Raw genomic sequence first — 14,182 nt, forward strand, 5'->3', positions numbered from 1 at the left:
CATTTCCAAAAGGAAAGGTATTCATTTTGTTACCCCTTCCCCTTTGTGAATTAAAAAAAAGTTTGCTGTGGAGTAGGCAGTGAAAAAATGAAACTTTTGTTTTAAAAATGCAGGTCCGTTTCCTTAAAAAAAAAATGGGCCGCATTAAAAAATGTTTACTTTATTAAAAAGTGACTATGAACATGGTAGTCTGCTGACCTGAACAGGCCGCCAGTTTTGAGAGGGCCTCTAATTGTGGTGAGTTGCAATTTGTAACCTACCTCATTAATATTTATGAGGTAGGCTGGATTACGACCCACCACAATTTGCAAATTTGCAAATCGACCTATTAGAACATAGGTTGGTTCGTAAAATTCCTTACTAGTCCCAAAAATACTACCTCATTTGCAGCCATTTTTTGTTTTACATCTGGCTCATATATCCTTGGAGTTTGTAATTAATGTCTTTGACTTGGCCATTATCTTTTTACTTTTAATTTTCCTTTTACTTTCCTATACCAAGCACCACCATCTTGAAGCGATAAATCAAAAAAAATAATTTGCACATAAGCGCTTTACAGAGAAAGGAGCAGCCTTGTAGCAAATTCCATCTGCAAGAACCTACGGAAAACCAAAAGAAAAATATGCAAATGTAAAAAGAAGCGCAGTAGAATAACGGAGGGAGCCACTGAGTGTCAGGGATCAGCAGGGATCAGCAGTGATCAGGCGGTGCGGGGAGCAATGGTGGGGCCAGGGGATGTGAATAAAAGCTAAGCAGGACATGAAGGGCAAGGGAAGAAATTGACAAATGGAGCAACACAGAGAGCTTAGGGGCGGTGATGGGGGATGAACAGCACATGGGAGAGAAAGCAAATACGCTCCCATGGAGAACTGAAACAAAAAGAAAAAGCAGTTCCCCGTTGTCAGCTGTGGAAGACTACAAGTCATTGGATAAAAAGAATAGTAAAAAAGCTAAGCTCCAGTGGCAAGAAAAAGAGAAGCACATAAAGTCAAGTCATTGAACGAGAAGAAAATGGTAGTTATAAGAAAGCCAACAAATGATAATTAATGAGTCACGCCCACTTTAAATCTTGGTATTATACACAAAAGATATTTGGACAGTAGGCGAGACCTAAAATCAGGACTGGAAAGATTATGAGTCTGCCATTGGTGCTGGGGTTCAAAATATAAAACTGGCCTGGCAGTGCACATTCCTAAATGGTTTAGTGGGAAGCACCATGAAGAACACCGGGACCACTGTTTTATCGGATACCAAAATCTAGGTTTGAATATCCATTGTCATCATATATTTCCTAATGGCTTCCCAATGTCCTCATCTGCCCATTAACCGGTGACGGGAGCAGCAGAATGAATTGATCTTTTTAGTATATCTCCTTTTTATCTGTCCCTAGTCACACAACTATTTAATCTACCTTCCTTTATTTAAACAATTGTGCAGCGATATCAGTGGCATTTCCCCCTTAAGATCGATGGGACACGGGATAAGTCAGTAAGTAATTTTGATTTTAAGGGGCATATTTATACTCTGTTTGCGCCAAATGTGCGTCAAAATTTTTGACGCACAATCGGCGCAAACCCTGCCCCATATTTATACTTTGACGTCCGACCCTGCGGGCGTCAAAGTTCCACCATGTGCGTCATTTTTTGGAAGGGGGAACCAGCCTTGCGTTAATTATATGCAAGGTAGGCGTTCCCTTCCAAAAAATGACTTTAAGGCCTGTGCCCCATATTTATACTCTGAAGTCATGGGGTGGCATGGTGAGCAAAAGAACGATGGATTAAACCCAGATCTGTGACTGGGGGTGAGTGTTTGATAATGTGCAGCATTCCGTCCATCACTTGTTGTTTTTGCTTTGTCGCCCTAAGTGGGAAGGGTATGCCCAGACGTGGGTCCCGTGCTTCCCATGCCACTGGATTCAAGCTAGCCTGGCTGATGAGGGGTGAAACCCCGAAACCGGTCCCAGGATGCTTGTTTCCGGTCCAGTGAGGACCTGGCTTGGCAGTTCGGGCTGGACTGTTCCCATGAGGAACAGGGTCAAGACTGATTTGCATATGGCTGGGTCCAAACTGGGGTGGCATGGTGAGCAAAAGAACGATGGATTAAACCCAAATCTGTGACTGGGGGTGAGTGTTTGACAATGTGCAGCATTCCGTCCATCACTTGTTGTTTTTGCTTTGTCGCCCTAAGTGGGAAGGGTATGCCCAGACGTGGGTCCCGTGCTTCCCATGCCACTGGATTCAAGCTAGCCTGGCTGATGAGGGGTGAAACCCCGAAACCGGTCCCAGGATGCTTGTTTCCGGTCCAGTGAGGACCTGGCTTGGCAGTTCGGGCTGGACTGTTCCCATGAGGAACAGGGTCAAGACTGATTTGCATATGGCTGGGTCCAAACTGGGGTGGCATGGTGAGCAAAAGAACGATGGATTAAACCCAGATCTGTGACTGGGGGTGAGTGTTTGACAATGTGCAGCATTCCGTCCATCACTTGTTGTTTTTGCTTTGTCGCCCTAAGTGGGAAGGGTATGCCCAGACGTGGGTCCCGTGCTTCCCATGCCACTGGATTCAAGCTAGCCTGGCTGATGAGGGGTGAAACCCCGAAACCGGTCCCAGGATGCTTGTTTCCGGTCCAGTGAGGACCTGGCTTGGCAGTTCGGGCTGGACTGTTCCCATGAGGAACAGGGTCAAGACTGATTTGCATATGGCTGGGTCCAAACTGGGGTGGCATGGTGAGCAAAAGAACGATGGATTAAACCCAGATCTGTGACTGGGGGTGAGTGTTTGACAATGTGCAGCATTCCGTCCATCACTTGTTGTTTTTGCTTTGTCGCCCTAAGTGGGAAGGGTATGCCCAGACGTGGGTCCCGTGCTTCCCATGCCACTGGATTCAAGCTAGCCTGGCTGATGAGGGGTGAAACCCCGAAACCGGTCCCAGGATGCTTGTTTCCGGTCCAGTGAGGACCTGGCTTGGCAGTTCGGGCTGGACTGTTCCCATGAGGAACAGGGTCAAGACTGATTTGCATATGGCTGGGTCCAAACTGGGGTGGCATGGTGAGCAAAAGAACGATGGATTAAACCCAGATCTGTGACTGGGGGTGAGTGTTTGACAATGTGCAGCATTCCGTCCATCACTTGTTGTTTTTGCTTTGTCGCCCTAAGTGGGAAGGGTATGCCCAGACGTGGGTCCCGTGCTTCCCATGCCACTGGATTCAAGCTAGCCTGGCTGATGAGGGGTGAAACCCCGAAACCGGTCCCAGGATGCTTGTTTCCGGTCCAGTGAGGACCTGGCTTGGCAGTTCGGGCTGGACTGTTCCCATGAGGAACAGGGTCAAGACTGATTTGCATATGGCTGGGTCCAAACTGGGGTGGCATGGTGAGCAAAAGAACGATGGATTAAACCCAGATCTGTGACTGGGGGTGAGTGTTTGACAATGTGCAGCATTCCGTCCATCACTTGTTGTTTTTGCTTTGTCGCCCTAAGTGGGAAGGGTATGCCCAGACGTGGGTCCCGTGCTTCCCATGCCACTGGATTCAAGCTAGCCTGGCTGATGAGGGGTGAAACCCCGAAACCGGTCCCAGGATGCTTGTTTCCGGTCCAGTGAGGACCTGGCTTGGCAGTTCGGGCTGGACTGTTCCCATGAGGAACAGGGTCAAGACTGATTTGCATATGGCTGGGTCCAAACTGGGGTGGCATGGTGAGCAAAAGAACGATGGATTAAACCCAGATCTGTGACTGGGGGTGAGTGTTTGACAATGTGCAGCATTCCGTCCATCACTTGTTGTTTTTGCTTTGTCGCCCTAAGTGGGAAGGGTATGCCCAGACGTGGGTCCCGTGCTTCCCATGCCACTGGATTCAAGCTAGCCTGGCTGATGAGGGGTGAAACCCCGAAACCGGTCCCAGGATGCTTGTTTCCGGTCCAGTGAGGACCTGGCTTGGCAGTTCGGGCTGGACTGTTCCCATGAGGAACAGGGTCAAGACTGATTTGCATATGGCTGGGTCCAAACTGGGGTGGCATGGTGAGCAAAAGAACGATGGATTAAACCCAGATCTGTGACTGGGGGTGAGTGTTTGACAATGTGCAGCATTCCGTCCATCACTTGTTGTTTTTGCACAGGAGGGGGCAGGCCTTAAAAAACGGCGCCCAGCCTGATGGGCGCCGTTTTTTAACGCCTGGGTCAGGGCAGGCGTTAAGGGACCTGTGGGCTCAGAAGGAGCCCAGAGGTGCCCTCCCATGCCCCCAGGGACACCCCCTGCCACCCTTGCCCACCCCAGGAGGACACCCAAGGATGGAGGGACCCATCCCAGGGAAGTTGAGGTAAGTTGGGGAAAGTATTTTTTTCGTTTTTTTTTTGTGGCATAGGGGGGCCTGATTTGGGCCCCCCTACATGCCACTATGCCCAATGACCATGCCCAGGGGACATAAGTCCCCTAGGCATTGCCATTGGGCAAGGGGGCATGACTCCTGCCTTTGCTAAGATAGAAGTCATGTCAATGGAGGATGGGCGTAAAAAAAAATGGCGCAAATCGGGTTGAGGCCTGAATTTTGCCTCAGACCTGACTTGCCCCATTTTTTGACGCCCAACCTCCATTTTCCCCTACGCCGGCGCCATGCTAGCCAATGCCTTTATGCTTCCTTGCAGTGTACATATTCAGTCCGTATAGTTGAGATTCTAGTGTCTTCTCGTTTCTCTAGAAGGAATGCAAGCTCCATAAGGGTCATTAGAATTGTATCACTTCTTGTGAGCGTAATCACTTCACCTTTGGATGTTCCAGTGCTTCACAAAGTTCTTTGTGGAATCCTGGTGCTTCCTTAACGCTTTAGTCACTGTATGATTTGCATTCCCTGACAACTCATCTTTGGGCCTCCCACTTTTTTTTAGAAGGTTGATATGTTAACCCCTCCCAACCATAGGCCACGATGGCCCCCTCCATGCTCATCCTATGTGCTGGTGCAGCATACTTCTAATTCTTTGCTGTGTGTTGTGAGTGGTGGTACAACCCCTGCCAGCTCGATGTCCCACAGTGAATGAGGGCACACGCCCAGTGAATCGTTTCCTAGAGCCCCGCGCACTATACTCTCTTCTTGGCCAGACATCTCTGCCGGTCTTCAACCCAAACTGGTGCTAGTGGTCAGTGTCAGCTGCTACAGTGGAATTGCCGTCTTATTTCCTTCTGCCCCGTCTGTAGAGGGAGTGTGATGCACTGGATGATTTCCCGGAAAATTACCCCTGTTTCCTCATAGTGTTCCGCATTCTGTCTGCTGCTTCTCAACTGGAAGACCACGCGCTCCTGTTACACCAAAGGGATCAGGGAGGCTGGGAGGTTGGAGACAGACATGCTTCTCTTCAGCTGGCCGAGCTACGCCTCAGCTCTTGAGTTTTAAACCCCAAATCTTCGAGAAATGTGATTCATATTTAAATATTCATTTCCAACATCTGTAATGTTAATCCCAGCTTCACTAATCAGAGCGTGTTGGGTTAGTCCATTTTAGGAAGTTTTATTCAACGAAAACTTGCCAGTATTTCACCACGCATTTCTTGGAGATAATCTTAACCAGTCATTGGCATCTATTGGAAAAATATTTGTATCAAAGAGACAGCTTAAGAATCATAACTTAAAATAAAATAAGACCCATTGTTATATAAGTTCATTAAAAAGTAGGTAGATTTGGCACGTCTGAGTTAATGAGGAGTGCAGAAAAAAGAAAATACCCATTAGAACATCAGACTAAATATCATAAAAAGTTTAATTAAAAAAGCACTGCACCTGATTGAGCTTACATTTTTCCATCTGAAAGTTCACACTGGAAGAGACTATACCTTCCCTCTCTTCTACAAATAATTCAATTGGGCAGAAGGGGTATCCTCATATAAGAAAAAATTAAGACTGCATGCTGACGGTTTAATTAGTAAAGACATTTTTTCACTTATTTTACGACTATCATAATTAAGTTCTGCCAGAGGTTAATGGCCCGTGATGTCTTTCATTCAAAGAGAAAACACTGCTTCTTTCATTTCAGATAATAACCCCCATTTTTCTTAAACTCTGACTTTACTTTTAAAACCCTTCAAATCATTTTGGTTAACAGGTCTTTTGGTCCAATAACTGCAATTTTTTTTAAATCCTAAAAACATTTTAACTCAACGATTCATTTTTAACCCTACTCAGAGATACACATTTGAAATTCCTGATTTTGAAGGTGAAGTTTTTATCCACATTTTCCACATTAATTCATTGTAAGATGATGAAAATTATTTATTGTTTCCGGTGCGTAGTATTTACTGCAAGCAAAAGACACATGAGGAAGACAAAAACGAAAAAGCGTCACAATGGGAAAAAGCAGAAAGCTGCAAGAGTGAGCTGAAGGGCAGGGAGTGGCTGTAAATGGAACGAAGAGGCCCGAGGTGGCTTCAGGATTACGCTGCTTCAGTATTCTGTGTTCGCACATTGAATTGCAGCAGCCGCGTGGTTCAGAGGAGAGGTTTGGGTGTAGTGTGGTTAGTTTTACGTATTCATTGCGCTTTAGCTTCAGGCTTTAGGCCTTTGTGCACTTTGCCCTGAATATATTTTATTTATTTGCTGACAGCTTAGAGCCTCTGTGCACTTTGCTCTATATGCTTTTTATTAGGCTTCGTACTGTTATTTTTCAAATAGCCAGTTCTACGGTGTTGTTTTTTATTCATATCACACTGTTTTGCCTACTTCAGCACTGGAGTTCTCCATAACATATTTACTCTGTGCTTCAGTCAAGGATACAGTCTGGTACATTGCCGATAGACGTGGTAGGAGTTTAGACTTGGCATTCCTGCGTAGGGACATTTTGTGATCACGATGACATGTTAGTTATAAAATCACTTCCCTGTCCCAATACACGCAAGAGGGAGATTCCGACCAGGGAACCACAACTTGACGCTGACTGCCTCGTTGCAGATGCTGACCTAAGATCACAGGTCTTTGCTCAGGTATGAGGGCTGATGTCTCCACAGTGATTCTAATAGGCAAGCTAGAAGCTTAACATGCTGTGCTCTAAATAGAACAAGCAGAGGGAGAGTAGAAACTGTTAGACAATATGATAGCTTTGTTTTTATGTTTTACTCTCCTGGTAACTATTACAATCCTACTGTGTTGTATCGTTCTGGTTATTGCGGCTCACGCCTTAATATCTAAAATACAGTCGTTTTATTAAAACATTATATAAAACTTATACTGTCTTTGTCATTTGTATATGAGATAATATTGGATATAAGAGAGTTGGTTTGGATCTGAGTAACCACGACTTCCCTGAGAAATTCCAAAGATGTCATGCGCTCGGCTGCCAAATCATTCCTTCCACATGGGAGAAATGAGGCACTGCTAGTTAGCCGGAGCAAAAACCGGATTTACGGTGACAGAGTTCTTTACACGTGGGTCAGACTCAGTCCCCCACACCGTTATAGATCCTGTTACCTAGAAATCCAGGAGTCTCATTTAGAATAATGAGAGCCCACGCGACATGGCGCCGCCAACGTTTGGTCTGGCTCTAATGATTAGGTCCGACTGACTCTCTTGGTCTCATATATATTTTGACTCCTCGGTTCCGTTTACGGAGACGTCCGTGGGGCTGAGGGTTTCCGCCACCACGGCATAGGTGCTTCCTGTTGCTTAGTGGTTGGTTGTTCAAGCTTGAACTTTGAAAGGAAAAAACCCCGATATTGGTGTGCCTTCTCTGACCTGGAGCTATTTTTTATAAAATGGCGAATCCTAATGTAGTGAACGTAGCAATTAATATGCGACATCCGCTCACGGGACATCTATTGACACATGGACTGACAGTCCAGGGGGGTCCAGTCACTTTTGTGGTGGACGCCCATGCAGCCTATAGAACGGAACTTTTTTATTCTTGGGTCGCATTTCCAGCAGTGGATGGGGGAACAAATACTTTTCACGAATACACAGTTGCGAATGTCCCTGGACAATACAGGGCTTACGCTTATTTAGAAATACCTCTATCTTATCAAGAACACCATAATTGGCTTGATGGCGCCCTCCCACACTCAATAGCACAAGTAAGGTTAGGTCCACTGAGTAATGATGGTCCTACCTGGCCTTTATTGGCTACATATACACCACATCCTGCGGTTGCTCAATTGGCAGTGGTTGAAGTTCGTCGTTTATATACAGAATTAACGGCTACATGTAGACGATTAGTTCGGTTTGTCATGCAGACATTAAATACGAATGCAGCGCGTGCTGCTCCAGCGCACCCACAGGCTGTGGTTCCGGGTATTAATTCGGCCACTGTACACTCAGTTATGGGTAAAGTACCGGTTAAACGAGAGGAGACTCCGTTTTGGCTGGCGCAAAAAATTAATACGCTGGAAGCAGTATTTCCCCATACGGGACCTCAGGATAAACATAGAATTTTGACGATGTGTTTGCCGTACGGGATGGTTCCTCCGGTGGACCTTTGTAATACCTGGGGCACCGTGTTTGCCGCGCTCTACACTACGGCACACGGTACACCGACATTAGCTAATTTACCGGACGTACTTAAACAGATTCAGGATGAATATGGGGCTGCCCCTGCCTTGGATTTGGGCATGCAGTTGCTGGGCAATTTTGCCACAGTTTCTTCTATTATTTTGAGTAATCTCAAGGGAGAGGCAGTAGCACTAGCAGTGCGAATGCGTCTTCGGGATGTTCCGCTGCTTAATCAGGAGCGAGAACTTCCGAGAATAATAGCGGAAACATATTCTAGTATTGGTCGTGATAGCCTGGGGGCTAGGCCACAAAAACCCCAGTTACAGGGTAAAAATAATAAAGATAATGCTAAACAGCAACAACCTGAGGGTTCAAAAAAACGCTGGGAAAAGAAACAGCAAACACCTAAGAAAGATGGTGGACAGTCTCCGCAACCGGAGACACCACAGAATAAGTATAATCTCAGGAATAGGGATACTTTGAAGACGCCTGATAGATATCAATATACTGATACACGCCAATCTCGTTCCTTTCAGGACTCATAGGAAAAGAGAAGTGAGAGAGGTGGGCGGTCAGAGCGGAGGACGGAGTACGTGAAACCGAGACAGGATTCACAACGCTCAGCGGAGGTTTCTATTAAACAAGAAGAGAAACCGCTGCAACAAAAACAGCAATTTAAGAAGAAGAAAGTGGCAGCAGTCTCGGTTAGACATGCCGCTCAAGAAGAGAGTTCTCTTGACGAACAAGACATGGGCGTTAGCTCTGTTAGACAGCGCGGCAGAGGTCACAATAGTTCGCCGGAGTCTTCTAGAGCATCTGGAGGTGAAAGCAACTGATGACTTCATACAAGTCGAGACGGCGGATATGCAAGTCTCTGATCCTGATAGAGTATATGAAGTGACTCTGCGATTGGAAGGGGACATTGACCGTATTATAAACGCCATTTTTGGGACCATGTGGTAAAATCATATGATGTTCTGCTGGCCGAACAGGATTGGCCACCTGACTTTGTTCGCAACTGTCCGGTTGGGGAGGAGGTTATTACACCTTCCTTCTCACCACTTGTTCCGAGAGAACTAGCGGAGTCCTATAGTAAATCGTGGGCTCTAGCACAGGCTCCCGTCTTATATAGAAATAACGTGGGGTGGGACAGACAATCACCTTATCATGTAATTCCGATAAAGGGCGAACCTCAGCCACAACCGCAGTATCCTATTAAATTTGAAGCAAGGGCATCGGTTAGGAAAATTCTTACACAATTGGAGTACCAGGGTGTAATTGAGCCCTGAGTCTCGCCGATGAATAATCCCTTATTTCCGGTTGCTAAACCGGACCATTCATATAGGATAGTGGTGGATTACCGACATTTGAATAGTCATACACGCACATATGCAATACAGAATTCACATAGCGCAGCGCTTATGAATAATATAGTGCGTAAAAAATACAAAACAACATTGGATATCTCGAATGAATTTTTTTGCCAGAATATAGCGCCCGAGAGTCGGGACTATACCTGTTTCAGCGCATTTGGCTCTCAGAAATTTTTTTGTCGTTTGCCTCAGGGGTATAAGAATAGCCCAGGACTGTTTTCGGCTCGTGTAACTGAAATGCTGCATGAGTTCGACCCTGAAGCATTATCATATGTTGATGACATATATCTGACAGATGATGAGATTCTGCAACATCTAAGGCGTGTATCATGCATTGTTGTGGGGTTTGCTGATATTGGCTATAAGTTTAATTTTAAGAAATCAAAGATTGCCTTCCTCAGCGTCATTTTCCTGGGATATGAGTTGTCGAGTGAGGGCAAGAGCTTAGCGCCACATTTTTTGGAGAAATGTGCTTTATTGCAGCCTCCTAATACGGTTCGGAAGCTCCAGTCATTGTTGGGGTTTCTGAATTTTGGCAGAACTTACATTCCTGATTATGCAACGCGTATAAAACCTTTATACGAGTTGATTCGCCCGAATTTTTCGAGTAAATTTTGGACGATTGAACATACACACATACTGCGAGAATTACAGGGTGATCTCTTAGCAGTTAAACACTTACACACACGGGACAATAAGACACATTTAGTGATCAGGGTGATACCTGGGGCTGTTGGGTTTACTTATGTCACCTTTAATGAAGGGGAGACAGTCCCGATTGCATACAAGTCTCACTTGTATTCTGCTGCAGAGCAACGTTTTGCACAAACTGAGAAAATTCTCACTGCAGTACAGATGGCTGTTATTAAAGAAAGACCGCTGGCCCAGGGTCAACGCATAGTTGTCGTTTCCCCGGTTCCGGCCTTAGAGGCTGTTACAAAAGCGAGTGTTCCTAATTCGAAGGCTTTACACCCGCGATGGATACAATGGGCTACGTCTTTAACAGCCACTGATGTAGATTATGTATTTGACCCTAAACTGCAGACTCAAGAATTTCTTCAATACGAAATAGAATACCCTGTTCCTGCTGGTACGTTGCCTATTGACCAATATGAAGTGGTCATGTATACTGATGGCTCTGCGCAACCAGCGGTTGGGACTAAACAACAGTATTCTGCTGCATGTGCGGTGGTGAGCGGCACTATGGAGGGGGAAGTGTTCTGCCCCGACATACTTATACTAAAACCTTGAGAGATTGCACGGCACAGCTGGCTGAGCTCAAAGCTCTATTGTTAGCGTTGGAGCACGCGGATCCGGCACTTTTAACCTTGCTGGTCTGTGACTCCTACTACTGTGTGCAGTCTTTCAACGAATATCTACACTATTGGAAGATGAATGGGTTTAGAGATTCTAAAGGCAACACCGTTAAGCATAAAATGTTGTGGGGTAAGGTTGCGGATCGCTTCCTAAAGTCCATGTTGTGCATACACATGGACACCAGCGCGTTGGAATACACGTTGCTGGGAATACTTTGGCTGATGAAGCCGCGAAATCGGCAGTGGCTGTCGCCACTGTGGCCGCAGTGACTCGTTCGAGTTCCAAACCAGACACAGAAATTTCGGCTGCCATAAAGGCTACGGCTGATGGCACGCCCTTTCCTAAAGGATTTCCTTCAAAATATAGTTACTGCTTGAATGGTGCGCTAAATGCTACTGTTACAATTCCAGGCATTGGTGTACGTGAAATTCCCAATAAAATTGAGAGATCTCGTTGATTTCTGCAGCACATGAGGGGGTGGCTTCTGCACATGCTGGGGTGGCTGCCACAATTTAACTTTTACAGGCTCGTTACTGGTGGCCTGGTCTCTATAAAGAGACGAGGCAATATGTCCTTTGTTGTGACGTTTGTCATCAAATTAAAGCATCGTCGGCTAGACGCCCGCAGCAGACGCCCCTTCTGATTTCAAATAAACCATTACAGTGTGTGTACTTGGATCATTGTGGTCCGCTGACACCAGATAGTGCATACAAATATATATTGGTTGCTGTAGATTCGTGCTCCAGATTTGTATGGGTATGGCCACAACGCTCGGCTGACGCTCGAACTGTTATTAAAGATTTGCGCATCTTTGTCGATATATTTGCAGTTGCGGCTTTTCATTCGGACCAGGGCCCTGCTTTTGCCTCTAAGGCATTCAGGGACACCATGGCTTCGTTGGGGGTCCAACTCCAATTCTCGTCTCCATTTCATCCCGAGGGAAATTCTGTCGTGGAGCGTTTAAATCGTGATTTAAAGCAGTCCTTAACGGCCAGAGTTATAGGTACGGGTCGTGGTTGGCTAGCCCACCTATATGGAGTACAGAGAGCACTTAATAACTTGCCTAGAAGGTCACTGGGGGGGTCGTACTTCATATGAGTGCCTGTTTGGAACACAAATGTATGTTCCTGATCTAGATGGTCCTGGTGTGGAGGCGGCAGATACGCCCTTTGACATAAATGATCGTGTCACTGTTTTGCAGGATTTACAACAATTCCGTGAAGATAACTCTTCTGCCAGTGCTGCCTCCTCAGGAATTAAGGATGAACCAGTAACACCTACTGGTTGGATACCCAGGATTGGGGATCTAGTGCGTGAAAAGGTCGCAGTTAAAAAAGAATTTGGTCCTTCTTATCGAGAACCTGTCCCTGTGTTGGGGGTGAGCGGCACGAGAACTGTGATTTTACCGCCGCTGCGAGGGGCCAAAGGAAATCGCTTTGTTTCCATTGATAATGTCAAGTTACAACATGTGGCCGATTCTGCACAGCAGACCAAGAGGGACACCCAGTAGTTCCGGAATCCCTCTCACTACTGGGGAGGAAGTCCCGCTGCAGGTGATTTTCACCGACACTATTTCCTCTCCGAGCTTGGGGAGGGTGGATGATGATCTTGCGATTGTTCCACCGACGGCGATTAATATGGAATCTTGTGATCAAATTGCTGTACGTTCTACTGACGTTTCTGAACATGTGGTTTATAGCGTGCCACGGTGAGAGCCTCCATCTGCTTCTTCGTTCACAGTTGCACCTTTTGCTAGAACTGCTTCTGGCTGCTTCAACGACGCTGATAATGATGGGTCCGGCTCCTCGTCCTCGATGTCTTCTGTCCACGGTCCACGACGGCTGCTGGGTTGGCTTAAACGCACATATTTTGTGTTTCCTTTGGACTATTTTTGGCTGTTTTTGGCCGTGATGACTATTTTATTATGGTTGGGATTTGTGGTTACTTTTTTTCTGATCATACATGGTCATTTTCTTCCTGATCGATCTGACATTGAGCACGTGGAGACTGTGTTAAAACCGCATTTTTCGTCTCATATGGTTCGAAGAGACTTGTCCACAGTAAACATTTCTGCTAGACCAGTTCCGGATGGAATTGTGTGGGATAAAGTAATGTTTGATATATATGGTCCCACTGAATTGATTCAAATACCGTATGTCCTCAAATTATCAATGAATGATATTGTTATACCTGGCATTGTTTCTGATGATTGGGATGTGAAGACAGTAGATTCTATGCTAACGGATTTGCAATATTATACTGTCTATGACGATGAAGATGCTTACCAGTTTAGAGATAATCATGGTGACATGTTTTGTTACAACTATTATGGACACCACTTTATTCATAAAGCTAGTAGCCCTAAGCCCATGTTTAATTATGTGCAATGGGAACATTGCTCGACTCCTCCACAAGGGAGTTTGAAAACGTATTATGATAAAATTGCATATTTTTCTGGGCATGATCAACGAAATGCTAAGTCCTACTATTTTAAAGTTGCACCGTATTCTAATAAGCAAATGTTATTGACCGATACTAAATTACTGTATTCCAATTTGTTTGTATCTAAACTTTCGGTCGAGGGATATGAATACTGGTTTAAAACTGTTGACTTGAAAAGTGTTTGGGGTTCGAAAAATTGGCACATGCAAGGCAGGGACACGCTATTTAGAGCATGCATTATCCCTGTGCAGATGATTTTCCTCAATGACACAGTACAACAGACTAACTGTTTGGGCTTAGCGACAATTAGGGAGTTGACTTTGCCTAGTATACCTGTCCCTTCTAAATAAAAAAATTGGCAGCACTATGTGAATGCTACTTTTAGTGACTTTACACATTGGGTCCAGAATGGTACGCTTAACACTTCATTGTTACATCCAGGCGGGTGGTTGTTATGGCCTGTGGACACTAATATGTGTCATCAACGTTTTGTCACCTCTTCAGGGGGGTTCAGGACTAGTAGGGCAGACCCTCGTTACGTTTCACCAGAACATGCTGATATTATAACTACATACAGTGTGGGGAAGCTTTGTCA

At 45.6% G+C, this 14,182-nt stretch overlaps 1 protein-coding gene across 1 annotated transcript in view; it reads right to left on the bottom strand.

Annotated features, from left to right (window-relative positions):
- The window catches only part of CACNA1C (calcium voltage-gated channel subunit alpha1 C), a 1,395,795-nt gene that overhangs the window by 292,826 nt on the left and 1,088,787 nt on the right, over positions 1 to 14,182 (bottom strand). The gene's annotated exons all lie outside the window — the stretch shown is intronic.

The sequence above is a fragment of the Pleurodeles waltl genome, chromosome 4_1 (genome assembly GCF_031143425.1).
Source record: "Pleurodeles waltl isolate 20211129_DDA chromosome 4_1, aPleWal1.hap1.20221129, whole genome shotgun sequence".
NCBI classification, from domain to species: domain Eukaryota; kingdom Metazoa; phylum Chordata; class Amphibia; order Caudata; family Salamandridae; genus Pleurodeles; species Pleurodeles waltl.